The sequence below is a fragment of the Atheta coriaria genome, unplaced genomic scaffold (genome assembly GCF_025399875.1).
Source record: "Atheta coriaria isolate IRGN ID8LTWV9N9 unplaced genomic scaffold, Caltech_Dcor_3.1 hic_scaffold_10_pilon, whole genome shotgun sequence".
In the NCBI taxonomy this organism is placed as follows: Eukaryota; Metazoa; Arthropoda; class Insecta; order Coleoptera; family Staphylinidae; genus Dalotia; species Dalotia coriaria.
Window position 1 is genome coordinate 744172 of NW_027045452.1, and position 15093 is coordinate 759264.

At 34.2% G+C, this 15093-nt stretch overlaps 1 protein-coding gene and 1 long non-coding RNA gene across 3 annotated transcripts in view; one reads left to right on the forward strand and one right to left on the reverse strand.

The window, feature by feature from the left end:
- The window catches only part of tow (target of wingless), a 32135-nt gene that overhangs the window by 2701 nt on the left and 14341 nt on the right, over positions 1-15093 (forward strand). The window contains exon 1 of one of the 2 annotated variants that reach the window (XM_065314673.1): positions 335-708. The exons of the other annotated variant lie outside the window; for it this stretch is intronic. The gene's annotated coding sequence lies outside the window, so the exon portion shown is untranslated. Of the gene's footprint in view, positions 1-334; positions 709-15093 lie in introns of those variants that run through there. 2 annotated transcript variants of the gene reach the window in all.
- LOC135801259 (uncharacterized) lies at positions 8536-10457 on the reverse strand. Its single transcript, XR_010550342.1, has 2 exons — positions 10363-10457; positions 8536-8852 (listed from the first exon to the last, which is right to left on the reverse strand). It is a non-coding gene; the product is annotated as an uncharacterized lncRNA (long non-coding RNA).

Below are 15093 nucleotides of genomic sequence, written 5' to 3' on the forward strand. Positions count from 1 at the left end.
ATTTATGATGACAAGTTTAAGCCTTAACAGTTTAGAATCAAAGCAAAGTGTTGAAAGTGTCAATCATGCAGAAAACGCACGCGCCAAATACTCGAATACAATCCGCAATGCTCGGAAATGTAAAATGCAAAGCAAAGTAGGAGTAGTGTTCAACGAGAGAATGATGTGGATGTTGCACGGGGCGCGGGATCAGCGAGCCGCCCCGTCGTATTCGATCTGCGGTAGAGGCGGCGGCGGCGGCGGCGGCGGCCGAGCAGGTCCGGGAAGGGCGCCCGCCGTGGTATTGATGTCCCTACAGCGTGTACGTGCGCGGCATCCACTCTAACAGCGCGCGCCTCGCGCTTTTCCTGCTCTCGCTCGCTTTTCTCGACGTCGGCGTACGCTACTACGTCCAGTCGTCGCTCGCAAGTGTGCCGGGAAAGCGGGAAAAACGTAAAACTAGGACGCGCGTAGTGTACGAGTGCACGGGTGCAAACACCGCGTTGAGAGTATCATCTCGCCGCTCGCTTCATATCATCATATCGGAAATATTTCTTCGTTTTTTAAAAGTGTTTAGCAGTGAGTGCAGTGCGAAGATATTTACTGCTTGACGTTGGATATACTTATATTAACCAGCTGCTCGAGTGTGAGTTTGGTCACTTTTGCGCGACAAATGGATTATTAATGGCGCGAAGGATAAAGGGATAGCGGATGCAATTATGTAGAAAGGTAATTCGTGTTATCTCTGTATGCTTATGTGCTTCATGTGCACTTTTCATGCGCATTTATAAAAAAGGCGATTTTAATTAACTGGATTGTAACACTCTATCGCCAGTGACTGGGGTTCGGCATGAAATTGAAACTGTATTTAATTAAAAGATTGTCGAAGTGGCCGAAGGAGCACTTCGTGCGCATCGTAGTGTAGCGCAATTGAGCGGTAAATGAATTGGCGAGGCGAAACGCCGGCAATTACCTTTACAGTTCGCTGAAAAAAAATCAACAATTTTCATTAATCCCAAAATAGACTTAAAAGTATACTAAAAAAATATATAACTTTAATTTATAATAATATCTAAAAAAGTTTTTATAAGATAAGGAAAAGAAATATGAAGGAAGAACGAAAGAAACGAATAAAAATTGAGTAAGCATATTGTGTTCTTTTTTAATCATGCGCATAAATTCTACGGATATATTCCATTCCACGCGCTTAATTAAGTTGTGCTGGTGGCCGGTATATTACATACTCGCATACTAAATCAATTAGCAAACTGCAATAGCAATGAATTTATCAGCAAACATAATTTAAAACAAATTTTAAACTCGACATAATTGAAAGTTCGCATGAACGTTTTGCATATTAATTTTGTAACAACATTGAATTTGAATTTGAATTTGAATTATATGAATGCTATATTACTTTTTGGGGTTGGATTTATTTATTTTCAGTGTTGAACTTATTATTTCACTCGCGGCGCCATAACGCAATGCGACAATGATTTGTAGTTATTATACTAGATAAATAATTGTTTTATTAAACTATTTATTATTAAATTCTACTTTATATTATAAATATATTATTTCCGAAAGCTAGTGAGTAACTTGAATCAGTAATTGCTTATAACTTTGTAGGTAAACATTGAATAAACCAAGTGAAGGTGCAGAAATTTATTATAAACTTGAATTATTATTGGGACATATAATAACATGAATAAAAAAGAATAAAAATGTGACGCAATTTGACAACAATCTTTAAAATTACATTTGGACTAAATTACTTCAATGATACTATAATAAATGTCAAAACATTTGTGATTTTTGGCAGTGAAACAAAATTCATTAAATTGCTTGCTAATGGTGTTAAATGTTTAGCTACTAAAGACAGGTATTAGTAGTTATTATTCTAGTAAATGTGTGATAAGAATTAAAATAATTGGTGTAATAAACTTTTGCAGTTTTATGTGCAATAATCATTTAATAATATGTTCACACATATTTATTTTTTGAGGATTTTTATTATTACATAAATCTATTTGAAGTTGTAATATTGTAGCATCCTTCAAATTTCCCTATAAGAAAGTTTGTGTACTATATGTATACTTACAAAATATTGTCATAAGTAACTTGGGAAGCTTAAAATTAATACCACCAAAGAAAAGCATGTGGGATATTTGGATAAACTTTGACAAAACTGAGCTAGGCAAATGTTTTGAATTTTGATTGGATTTGATAAAACCAAACCGACAGAAGCTAATGCAAGTTTTATGTGTCGGTGCATGGAAGGTATAATCTAGACTGACATTTATTCATTCTATGGTTGTTTGTTGCTTTGTACCGGAGCAAATCATTAATCAGTTTGATTTTGTAATCGAGTCTTATTTCTGTTTTGATTTCCGACTATTGAATAATATTCCTTAAATTATTAACTAATTATTAACGAATTGGTAATTCATGATTATAAATGCCAAAAGTATGGAACTACGTATACATCACTAACAAAAACATTTTGCTAAATTTTAGTAAATCTGTAACAAAATTTATAGTTTCTGAAGTTGGCGTAATACCTATGATGTTTCAATTAGTTTGAATAGATTACATGTTGCATTAAACGAAAATACTGAGTCCTTTGATATTAATTGGCGTTATTGAGTTACACTGCAATTTACAGTTACAAAGCATACTCAATATTACATTATTAGCGTCAAATGTTTGAAATCAAACTTTATTGATTAAAACTTTATTTTAATGTAGTATTTAAATAGATTTAAAATAATTACTTTGTTCCATCTTTAAAACGCCGGTTTCACGGTTTTGAAACACAAAATATGGTACTTTAAACATGGACGGTCAAAGACGTGACTAAAGTATTGTAGTCACGGGTTTTAGGTACGGGGTGAAGCTTGCGTTTGCGCATTAACCTCTGGTGCAGTACAAGGTGTATTTATAATCTTACATTTCCCAGTAGTGTACGAGCGAATTTTGAAGATTTAAAATATACAAGTTTAAATATAAAATCGGCAACATGAAAATAGAGTGTAAGTAGAAAAAAATAGCGTAAGAATCTAAATCAATCTTGTGACAAAAACTTCCGTTTAGCCATTTGATACTTAATATACTATTAAACAATTTAGTATTCAATTCTCTCTGTTATTGATTGAGAGTCAAGACAGGCGTAATGAAAAAGAATTACCTTGCAGTATCATGATTGTTTCTTTTTTGTTCTCACTTTTATTTTGTGTTCTATTATTTATCATCATCAACTTGCTTTATCATCACTTTTTTTGATATAGTACATATGGTTAACCAACGTGGATTTAATAATTTAATTGTTTTAGTAATAAGATATTGTTTATCGTTTTTGCCAATAACAAAATCAATGGAAAACAGCTTTATTTACTCATAATCAAAGGTAACTTTAAAACTGCTAAAGATGCAATCGCATAAAATTTACAATTTATTTCTTTAGAAATCGTAAAATAACATCATTAAAATTTTAAGAAATCTCAATTTTTTGATTTATTAGATTATACAAAAAAAACCTCAAATTTTCCAAATCAATGTCGCAAACGAAGCGGATGAAACAGACTCTGAATTGTGCAACGAACTATAATAAGCACATATACGTCTCACCTCCTATCCCTACACGTCGTGCACGTCAGATAAAGCTCACGACGCGTAGAGAGAAAAAAACACGCTTTTGTAGCTCTTTCACCAGAATGCCAGCGTGCAAATTGTGGGGACAAAGAGACTTCGCGGTTGCGTTCAATTTACGAATGAGTTATAGCACGTTGCGCGCGCTTTGCTCTATAATTTCAAAACACCTAATGCGTTCTCGCGCACCAGCAAGCTTGCATTTGCGTGCCCGGCGCCTTCGCCAACGGAACGTGTTGCTGGAGCGCACCGAACGATGTGGCGGAAGTCGCCCGAAGCCACACATTATATCTAGCCTTAATTCGTTCTAGAATGTGGGGTGCTCCAAGCGAGCTGTATTGTTAGCTGCGTGGGTTTTGTAATGACTTCGCTGCCCCAGATATTAACCGATTTTATTTGACATTTGGGATTAATCAACTCGTTTGCGGCTTCGTAATAAAAATTCTTCTTCAATTAAAATGCTTGCCGGTAAAATATTCAATATATTTTTATTGGCCGTATTTTTTGGGTAAATATTTTGACTATTTTCAATTAAATTAAATTGATGTATAGATATATCCACTGGTGATCCCAAGCTATTCAACCCTGTATGGTAATTTGTCAATTCGCCCGAATTGGGATGCTACGACGGTCCGTTTGTCAGTTCAATTCAATTTACCTCTCGCTGGCGACGTTGCGCAAAGAATACAAATACGGGGCGGTAATTTGAGCCGAGCGCTCATCAGCGTGCGGGGGTGTTAAAAATGCTGCCTTTGTATTTGCTGCAGCTATCGACAGAAACGTCGTGCTTTGTGCGCCGGGGTTAATACACTTTTTTCGTTATTGTTATTGGTAGATCGTTATTTATCAGAGTTTTAGTCAGATAACGAACGCTTAGCTAATGAAACGCAAAATAATTGTTGTATTCAAAAACTAGAATTTATTTTGGTTTATTTTGTTGATCGATTCAAGAAATTGTCAGTTTATTTATTTAGGGAAACAAACAAACCACATAACCTCATTATATTTACAAGTTTTATAACCTGATCATATGTTGAAAAAGCTTCTGCTAAATGAAGTTGTGTAGATTCTTTGTGTGTTGACGCACTACTTGCCTGTTGTGACCGTAAGATTACCGAATCCGTACAATCCTTAACTTCAAATGTGTTTTCAAAAACAATACAAATACTTTATGTTCAAGTATAGCCGCAATTTGAGGATAGTTTAAGACGGTTAACACAGAAAATTATTTGATTATGGTTTTATCCAAATTAAAAATACCTATTTTGACCACTATTATGTATTTTTATTATACTACTAGCTTTTACTCGCGACTTCGTCCGGGTAGTGTTTAGAAAAAATGTAATTCGTTTTTACTCTTTTGTTCTAGACATAGTATCTGTCAATTCTATCAATAATATTCGCAATTTTATTTAAAAGAAATTAATTATATAAAGAATTTCTAATAATGCACTTCAGCGCGCCATCTCGGATTCAACTATTTAACTATAACTATGATTGAATCTCAATGCCAACTTTTATCCTATATAGAGCTGTTTTTAGGTTTTTTTCGGCAATTATTTGAATTTTTCTCGCCGTAAAAACCATCCTTGGACTTTAACGAACATTTAAAAAAAAGAATTGCCCAAATTGGTCTAGGCGTTGTTGGCTTATGCGCTTACAAACAAATTTTGCGATTCATTTTTATATTATAGATTATACTACAAAAGATACAATTACCATTAGAAAATATTACATTACATCCAATGTCCCAAATTATATATGTCGATGCAAAAGCTAAAGAATTTTATTTAGTAGCCACAATAAAGACAAATATGACAGCAGCAATCTGTTCTTCTTCCCATAGAATACTTTGTAATTGTAAAGATGTTTTAAAACCTAAATTTGGTTTTTTCCTTTATTATTCATGATGATATTTAAAGTTACAGCGTTGAAAATGTGCCTGGGAAATTTCCACAAAACGCTGAAAAAATCAATTATAATTTTATCGTTGCGAACATTCGCAACACTTTACGAGCATCAAGCACAATTTCAGCTCGACCAATTTTCTAAAACAAATACAATTACTATTTAATGCATCTTGGAGCAGCTTTTACTGCGGTATAAATTAATTGCCAAGTTTGATGGAGAAAATGGCATCATTTTATTTTCGAAAACACATTATTGTTTCTAGTTCCATTCTTTAATATTCAATTTTAATTGCATTCAAATAAATTAAAACCTACAACACGTAATATTAATGGATTATGTATTCCGTGAGCTGTCTAAAACTAATTAACGAGTAGTTTCGTGCCGATTGGGATGATTGTGTGTTAACATGCAAACGTTATTTATTTTTTAATATTCACATTCATTTTGATGAATTTAAAATATGTTTAATGCAGTTTTTCGATATTAATTCACTTTAAAAGACATTTTAAAATGCTAATATACTGCGCCGTGCAGGTATTTTAAAGAATAACAAGAGCACTTGTTGCATTTTGTGTTGATCTTGTTGTTGTTTACATTAAACGTTTTTTTTAGTTTTATATTCTATCTGCTAGCAAAACAGTATGACCTATATAATCCACACAACATATAACCTTAAAAGTAACTGAATAAAATGATAAAATCGCAAAAATTCACACTTTTAGCGAATGATTTAATCAGTAAATTATATTATACTGTCCATTAACTTTACCTAAACAGTCTAACCTATGTAAATTAAAATTTCAAAGTACTCATTTTGGCATGTGTGAATTGTGAATATTCCACGCGATTCCATTCCAATGGCAAACAAATTAATTCGTAGCCAAAACATCACCAAACTCGCCGAAGAGTGCTAAACGTTATGATTAATTTTAGCCTGTTGATTGACGCGTGATTCATTCATTCGCTCAATTCGAATCGGCGAAAATATAAATTCGACACGCACCGAAATATGAACGAAACGTAAATTGTGAATGGATGGAATTGAATTTGTAAGAATTGCACGTTTTCAAATTTTCGAGCGTCATTGTTTGTGCGTACATTGTTGAAAATTCGACGAATGTTTTGTGAACGATGGGAAACACATGATTCTTAATTTAAATTTGATTTAGATCAGAGCGAACGGATCTGTAAGGGCAAAAAGTTGTTTGGTTGGTTAGCGGTTTGAGCGTTAGGGGTAGCCACGTACGGCTGGTTTATTGCATTTGCGGATTTGTAGCTATCGAGGGGTATTATTGTGGAAAGTGTTGCAAAAAAAAAGGCATAGATTGCGCACTTGCGCTTCACGCTCACGTCCTCGTCCGCCATTTCGTTTCAATCGAAACAGCCAATCGACCTCACACATCACGAAGTGCAATAAAACGTAGAAACAATCCATTCCACCGTGCACTGAAAACCGATGATAAGTTTTTTTAAAGTTATTTAAGTTGTCAAATTTTGTTATAAATTCAATTATGCAAAGTTGCGACGCATGCGCACCATGTGATTTAATCATTACCCTATCTTTTGATGTGGCTGATACATAAATGTTGTGTTTTCAATACATTTTCATTGTTTTAACAGATAATTTCATAATATATGAACAGATGTGTCAAAAATGTAACTGCACACGTGAATTCACACAGTCCAGTTTGTTTTTTTACAGCCACGCGTCCCAAATTAATCTGAGAGTTCAGTGACACGCTTCGAAATAGAAGCGCATTTTTTGAATGGTGCATTGCATAAATATCGCATCACGACTGATTCAAAATAAAAACCCGCGAGCGTGCCCCGCTTCAGGCACGTTCACAACGTTTGCACGTCGTGCCATCATCAGAATGTTCATTAGTTTACAGCGTGCAGCCAAGTTTTTATGATGTCTCTTAGGATTTTGGTTAATTAAGTTTTTAAACGCAATTTACAGCATGGAATTATGCACAAAGCTATAAATTAGCGGAGATATTTAACGAAAACATGTTCTTACATTACAGAAAAATTGTGTAATATGCAATGTAATTATCTAATTAAAAGTAACCCAACTTTGTGACATCCAAATAATTAACGGTATTAATCATAAAATCACAATTTACATAAATTACATTACATTCAACGTTTCAAAGTTTCGAATGTTAATTATGTGCGCAACGTTGTTAAGTTGATTGAATATTGTTTTTTTTTTGTTTACTTTACTTAATTATAATAATGCTTATGTAATTTATGCATTACTATTTTTAGTAAAAATGTAATTAGTTTTAACTTTTTCGTTCAAAACCTAATATGTGTCGATTTCATTAATAATATTCGCAATTTTATTTTAAAGAAATGAGAAATGCTAATATTGAACTTAAAAGTCATCTTGGATTCTATTAATAAAAAAATTATATAAATGTCATTATCTTTGATATATTAATAATTATTCTGAAATTTGGGGCGAAGATAAACCCAAAAATGATAGATCATCAAAATTGCTCTTCTGACGCGGTAATATGTCTACGTTTTGTATATAGATTTTCGAATATTAAATTGACAAATCAATTTTTAGTTCCAGCATTTGTTTACACGTACATAAATTCTTCAAAACATTTTGACATTTATTTTCTGTTATTTTTTAAAATTAAATGCTTTATCTACATTTCATAGTCACTACAAAAAAATCTCTTTTGTTATACCACTGCTATTTATATAGGTCTATATCGACAAGCGCGTAATGTGAGTATTTACGGTCCGACGTCTTCGACATGTCGTATTTATTCAGGCGCCTGGAGCTTAGTGGCAGCCATCGCGTCGCGACGTTCGCATTCGCTTCATCTGCTGCGATGCAACTTGTGCGTTTTCACACGAGGACTTTTAGAAATTCCATAACATTTCAAAACTTGCCCATGCAATTCATCACCAATATTGCCGCACGGTATAATTCATGCTTTATATGTGAAGGTTTATCAAAATAATATTAGATTCTGGTAGAGAAGAAGTAAGAGTTCATGCTTCATTTTTATTGTTAAGCAAAAAGAAGGTTAATCAGAAATCTCAGGAAAGTCAAAAATGTCAGGAGAACCCATCCCAAACGGATAGAGTACCCAACCAATCAACGTCTTCAGTATATACGGGATACCCCAAACAATAAGTAATATCCATCGGACAATATTGGTAATCAACCCGATAAAATGTAAAAGTATTGATCCGACATACATGGTTATGCCATTATTTTCCAATGGATCTTGCTCAGACAAGACGACATGTAGCATAAAAGTCAGTATAACGAATGATATCCAGATAACCTAAAACAAATTTCAATTATGGAAACAATTAAGAATACATTCAAATTATCCATAAAACCATTTTAGCTTTTCATTTCAATTTCATTCTCTGCACAATGTGCAAGGAACTGCAGGTCATATTTAACGTTATAATAAGTGGTCGTTACAATGAGAAACAAAATATATTAGAACCTTAAATTATCCCACAGACCGCATATCACGCATTTGTTCATCACGTGAAAGATTTAGTCTGAATTTCTTAAACCTAGTTTCCGAGTTTAACCGAGTTTCATAAAAGCTAAATATGATTTTACATCTTGTGTTGCATTCACAGGAGTAGGGTTAAAGGATTTTTTTAACGTGTTATGTAGCCAAACAAAATAGCATATAAATCGATTTTCAGTAGGGGAGAGTAGGGTAATGGGAGTCAGCGGGTAATGGGAGTCACCCATAAATCCACGAAACAATAGTTACGAGTACCGCGTAAACGGCGTTCCTACCTCCGGTCTGGCCCCCCAGTGCCACCCCCAAAAAATCATGCAAATCGGTGCGTGTATCATTGAGATACGCCAATATTTTATTTTTGAGCTCCGCTGATCTAATTTTACGTCCACGCAAATTAGAATATAAGTGTCGAATATCTTGCAATATTCGAATGAAACTTTTATATAGTCTTAGTTAAACATTCAAAATCGTGATGTGCAGTTCAGATTACATTAATGTTTTGAAGAAATATTTTTTTTGTTTTTTTTTCACAGTAATTGCAATTGTGGGCAATGGGAGTCATGCGACTCCCAATGGACGTTTTTGTCTTTAGTCCGCTCTAAATGGCCTATAAAAAGCAATGTGACTTATTTTTCAATAGCCTTCATGCAGAAACGATACTGCAGGAAAGTAACAAAACTTATGATTCCTATATTGGCACTGATGACTTATGCCAGGGCGATGGATGAAGATTTGGGAAACTGATGTCTAATGTGCAACGATTTAAAAAAAAAACAATTAAATGTGGTTCATAGCACTTCATTTGGGCTATGGGCTCATGTGAAATGCACTGGGTGGGACTTTGCGGAATATTATGTTTGCGATATCTGCTAGATTTCGTTTGATTCCGATTGTCCCCAGGGTGACCACCATTACCCGCATGTCGGTGTAATGGGAGTCAAATCTGTTTTTTTTTTAAACTTTAATAATATCCAAAATTGATTGTCAAAGTGACTGAAAATTATTTCAAATAATAGGTATTTAAGTAAACAATGCTTATAAGCGATTGCAATAAGTATTTCGTTTATAATTTAAATTATATTTGAGTTCTCCCTTAAGTGACCCCCATTACCCTCTTTTACCCTAACATAAATTTTCGTAAAATTTGTCATCAATAAAATTATTGAAAGTAATTATTGATGATTCTATTTGCTGCAACAACCCGAATGCCATGCTGCTCTTTTAAGGATTCTTTTTACATTAAAAACTAAATTGGTTGCAAGTTTGCAAAGTACGCATTTAAACATGATGTAATAACAGTACATACCTTCATGTTAATTGTGAAGTTGTAACCAGTTAAAGAGTAGTATTGGTACTAAGAACTAAATGTAAGGAATTTTCTTATTTGTATGAAAAACTAATCATAATTCATGTATTAGGTATTACCTTCATTTACACAGCATTATATTAAATTATTAAAGTTTTATTTGTTAACTTGAGAATTCAATTGAGAATTTATTATTTATGGATAACATACGATTAAATTAACAATGTAAATGTTACAGTAGCTAAATATTAACATAGATTTTGAATTAAAAATTCTTATCACCTTAGCATTTATGGAAGTTTTTTAAAAAATATTCCTAGCAGCAAAAACATTCCTTCATTTTTAACTTTGTAATGAGTATTGCTACCAATTTATTATTTTAATAAATATCAATTTATTCTAGCTATCTTTATGTGTCAGCCACGTGTATGTGTGATAAAAAACCGCAAAGTATTAAGAATCTTACCTCAATAATTGGAATCAAGAAAATTAAGAGAAATAAATATTTATCTATCAACTAGCTTTTGCCCGCAACTTCGTCCCGGTACTGTTTAATAAAAATGTAATTCGTTTTTACTCTCTTGTTCTAGACATAGAATGTGTTAATTCTATCAATAAGATTCGCAATTTTATTTTAAAGAAATTAATTATATAAAGAATTGCTAATAATGCACTTCAGCGCGCCATCTCGGATTCAACTATGTATTCACCTACAACTAGGATTGAATCTTAATGCCAACTTTTAACCTATAGAGAAGGGCTGTCTTTAGGGTTTCCCCGAAAATTAATCAAATTTTTATCGGGGTAAAAACCGTCCTTGGACTTTAACAAACATTTTAAAAAAAGAATTGGCCAAATTGGTGTAGGCATTGTTGAGTTATGCGCTTACCAACAGAATTTGCGATTCATTTTTATATTATAGATAAACGTATTGAATTTTCACGAACATAGAGTATAATTCTACATGCCGTAAAATCAGACTATAGATAAAACACACGTATTTATACAGCGAGTGTCGATTTAATAACCGTATAAATTATTGCAGCGTAGTGCGTACGCCGCCGGATTAAATTTAAATCTAAACGATAAACAGTGTAAATCTTGTGCGAGATTTTATTGAAAACATGGCTCCCGCGAAACAAAGCAGGCTCACCGGCTCACGTTTTAATGCGGCCATCTTTGATATGTTCTGAATGCTTGATATTCCCTTTCTGAAAGATGAGCGGAAGTAAAGACTGTACAATGCGAGCAAACCTAGACAATTGAAATCCGCTGAAACGGAAATTATAAGAGCGTTTCTATGAAAAAAGTTGAAGGAAAAGAAACATTTTACTTCAGTTATTAAAAATGTCGAATAATGATGTCTCATTGTGCCTACAATGGAAGTAATTGTAGTTTAGTTGGTATGTTCTTTAATTTAACTTTTTCATTAGGATGCGGAGTTTATTTGATTTTAACTGTTTTATTTTTGTTTGTTAAAAGCAGAAAAATGTCAGAGATTAATTTCTAATTCCTGGTGTTATTATCAACGCGTAGATGCAGAATTTTTAATGTTTTTTTATTAATAACTTGACATCGGATTATATGCACTAAGCTAAAATATGCATATGCAAATATGCCAAAACTAAGAACAACTAGAATGATATTTACAACGTAAATTCTTAAAATGAAATTTTTTTTATAACAAAAAAATACCTGCAACACATTTTTCCTTTTATTTTATTAAGGCAACAGTATTTTAACATTATATACAAACCTGCAAATGTGAATATTCTGATAAATAATAATAACACACTGTATAAAAATGTTTTCGTGTCTTTTCTTTGTTCATTTATTTTCTCGTTTGTATATATTTTATGCCTCCTTTCAATATTTTCACAAAAATACGAAAATTCGTATTTTTATGCCCATCGATGAATGCCATAAATCATTCGGGAAATTAATGTTTCCTCTTCGGTTTCGGGTCGCCGAATCTGTGAAGATAAACTTTGCGACGCGCATAAAAATTCGCGTCTCGCGTTTATTCGTTTATGCGCTCATCCGCGAGCGATTGGCGGTTGAGTTGTGGCGTGGGCGCTAAAATGTCAGAACAAAAATATCGCGGCGAGCGTGTTATCGCAATAAATTAATGATTAAAGTGAGAATTTCACGCTCGATTAAGACGCCGCGCCGCGCGAAATGACGCGTCGGACGTTTACGCTGTTTGCGTGTTTGTCTGCGATGATGAAAGAATTTCTTCGTGTTCGAGCGATGTGCAATGCAGCTGCAAAAGGGTACGGCGGGCTTTTTTTAGAACTGTGATTGCTTTGATGTGCTATTATTGTTATTGCACTTTGCAGCGCATTCCGACCTACTGCGGCGAGCGCAGCGCACTTGGAATGTTTATTCATTGCATATAATTTAATTTTAATAAGATATCCAACAATGCGATGCTTTGTTTCATTGTTAAGATTATTTTAAAATTTAATATTTCTTTAAAATTTGTTTATGGTTCTTAAAAATTAACAAAAAAAACTTTTGCGCCATGTTGCTTTTTGGCATCTTCTGAGCACAGCATGCGAGCATTTCTGTTGCTCCGCCATTGGCACAAGAGCAGAGGAAGTTGTAGGGAGAGATCGACAATTAATGTGATTAGGAAACTTTCGTTCGCTTGCCGCCGACAGGCATCTCGTTCTTTCCACGCTTCAACATAATGTTGGTATATTGGCCAGCGGCGGGCTTGCGATACGCGTTACTTTTTCCGCTCTGTTTCGTCTCGGTGCCGAATTTGAATTTATCGAACGACGCGAGAAAAGTAACGGGGATAAAACCGTATAACAGCTTTATTTACTTGCGGCGTTTGACGGGAACGTTTCCGGAAAACGGAAAGTGGCGAAACGCCTGTGGGCACTTTGATTACCTCAGTTGCGCGTGGTTACCTGGAAGCGGAGATATAAAACGTAATTAATCGAAGGGCGATGGAAAATTACGGGAAAGCGGCACTCATCATACATCAACGTCATTATGATCGTTGCTATCAAGCCATAAATATTGTCTCAGTGCTTACATTACATTAAATTACTACACGGGTAGCTGGCAATGATAAAATGGAAAATTAATGTTTTCAGTTTGGAAATTGATGTATTTTAGCGATACATATTCAGTTATGTATTTTGAATTCGATTTCCGATGAAGTTATTAACGAACTCGGGCGAGCGCGACAATTGCGGCCGGAAGTTATGAAAGTTGTGTTTCAGCAGATTTCAGTACCGACTAATTGGAGTCCTATATGCTGCGACATCAGGTTAAATTCGATTAGGCTTACATAATATAACCAAAGCGTGAATAGCAACAATACATTTCAATTAGCGTATAATGTGTTGCCTATTAATATTTGATTCTTTCGTTTGACATCTGAAGAAGCATAATGTAATAAAAGACGCTTGAATGTTAATTAATTCAAAAAAGGTTTTGAAAGAGATTGCTTTGACCATATTCTTTGGCTTTTTGTATGTTTTGTTCACTCCGCTCAGGTGGAGGAAAGTTGGATAACTTTCTGAGAGTACTCTATGGATCCGGATCCATATAGATATACATGTAGTGGATCCAAGCTTAGTTGCGTAATGGCCCCAAACAGAGCCTATAAGAAGCAGTGATTTTGTTGCAAATCTAGAACTGCAAAGGAAATCACCAAATTGCGGCGTGGAGGTTTATCCAAAATAAATTGGATATACATTTAGTTTCAGTTGTGTCTCATAACCTCAAATTAAGTCTGATTATAATTTATAGTATATCTGTACCTAAATCTCTTCTTCTTTTTTAGGTTAGATTTTGCACGAAAATAAAAATAAATTTAATTTAACATCCTTGTAATTTATTTGGATGTTGCATGTTTAGTTGCGCATCTTTATGTTTCTTTGTTCGATGTTTTTCTTTTATTTTACTGTGTGTACTCTGTGTGCTTTCCGCACGCGCTTCACACACAATTTGCTGTTTCCGCTTTTCTTCTCTCAATCTTTCCTCCCATCCCAGAAACGCTCCCTTTATATGCGCGCTCGCGTCGTTTCCCCTCTATTTATCTCATCTCTCTTTATATTTATGAATATGCACGAATTTTCGCCAGTCCTTGAGCGAAAAATGTAAACGAATCGCTATGCGAGATGCAGGGGTGCGTTGCATGTTTAAGGAGCGCGCGTCGCGGCGCGAGAAAGACACAAAGATGACCTTATGTGACCTGCCTCAAATCGATTCTTCTTTCCGGTCCTTCGCCGCCTTTGCCTTCACGTGGCGATGCACCCTCAGCGCTGCCGCCGTCGTCGCTGCCACGCAATTCGGTATCGACGTCATCGTTTTGCTTTATCTCCATTCGTCGCCACTGTTTCAGCCTATTTGCTGTTTCAAAGGCTATGGAATTCTCAAAAAAAGGAAGTTTTCCGCAGGGAGACGAACACTCTTTCATATCTACCGATCGATACATCCATCAAAAGCTCGGTAGTTGGGCAGTCGATTGTGGTTTTAATAAAAGCAATTTCATCGGATTAAAAATTGGTAGATGTAAAGTTTGAAATAAAAATATAAAAAATATACGCACGCGCTAGTTGAATTACATCATAACCTTTAATTTATTTTTTACTTCTATCTAGTTTGTAATTCACCCTGAATGAATAAGATACATTTTCTGCAAAATTCTAAACTCAGTTTTACGAGTAATATACATTTTTCTTCGTTTAATAGAAAAATTATCAAAAGAAA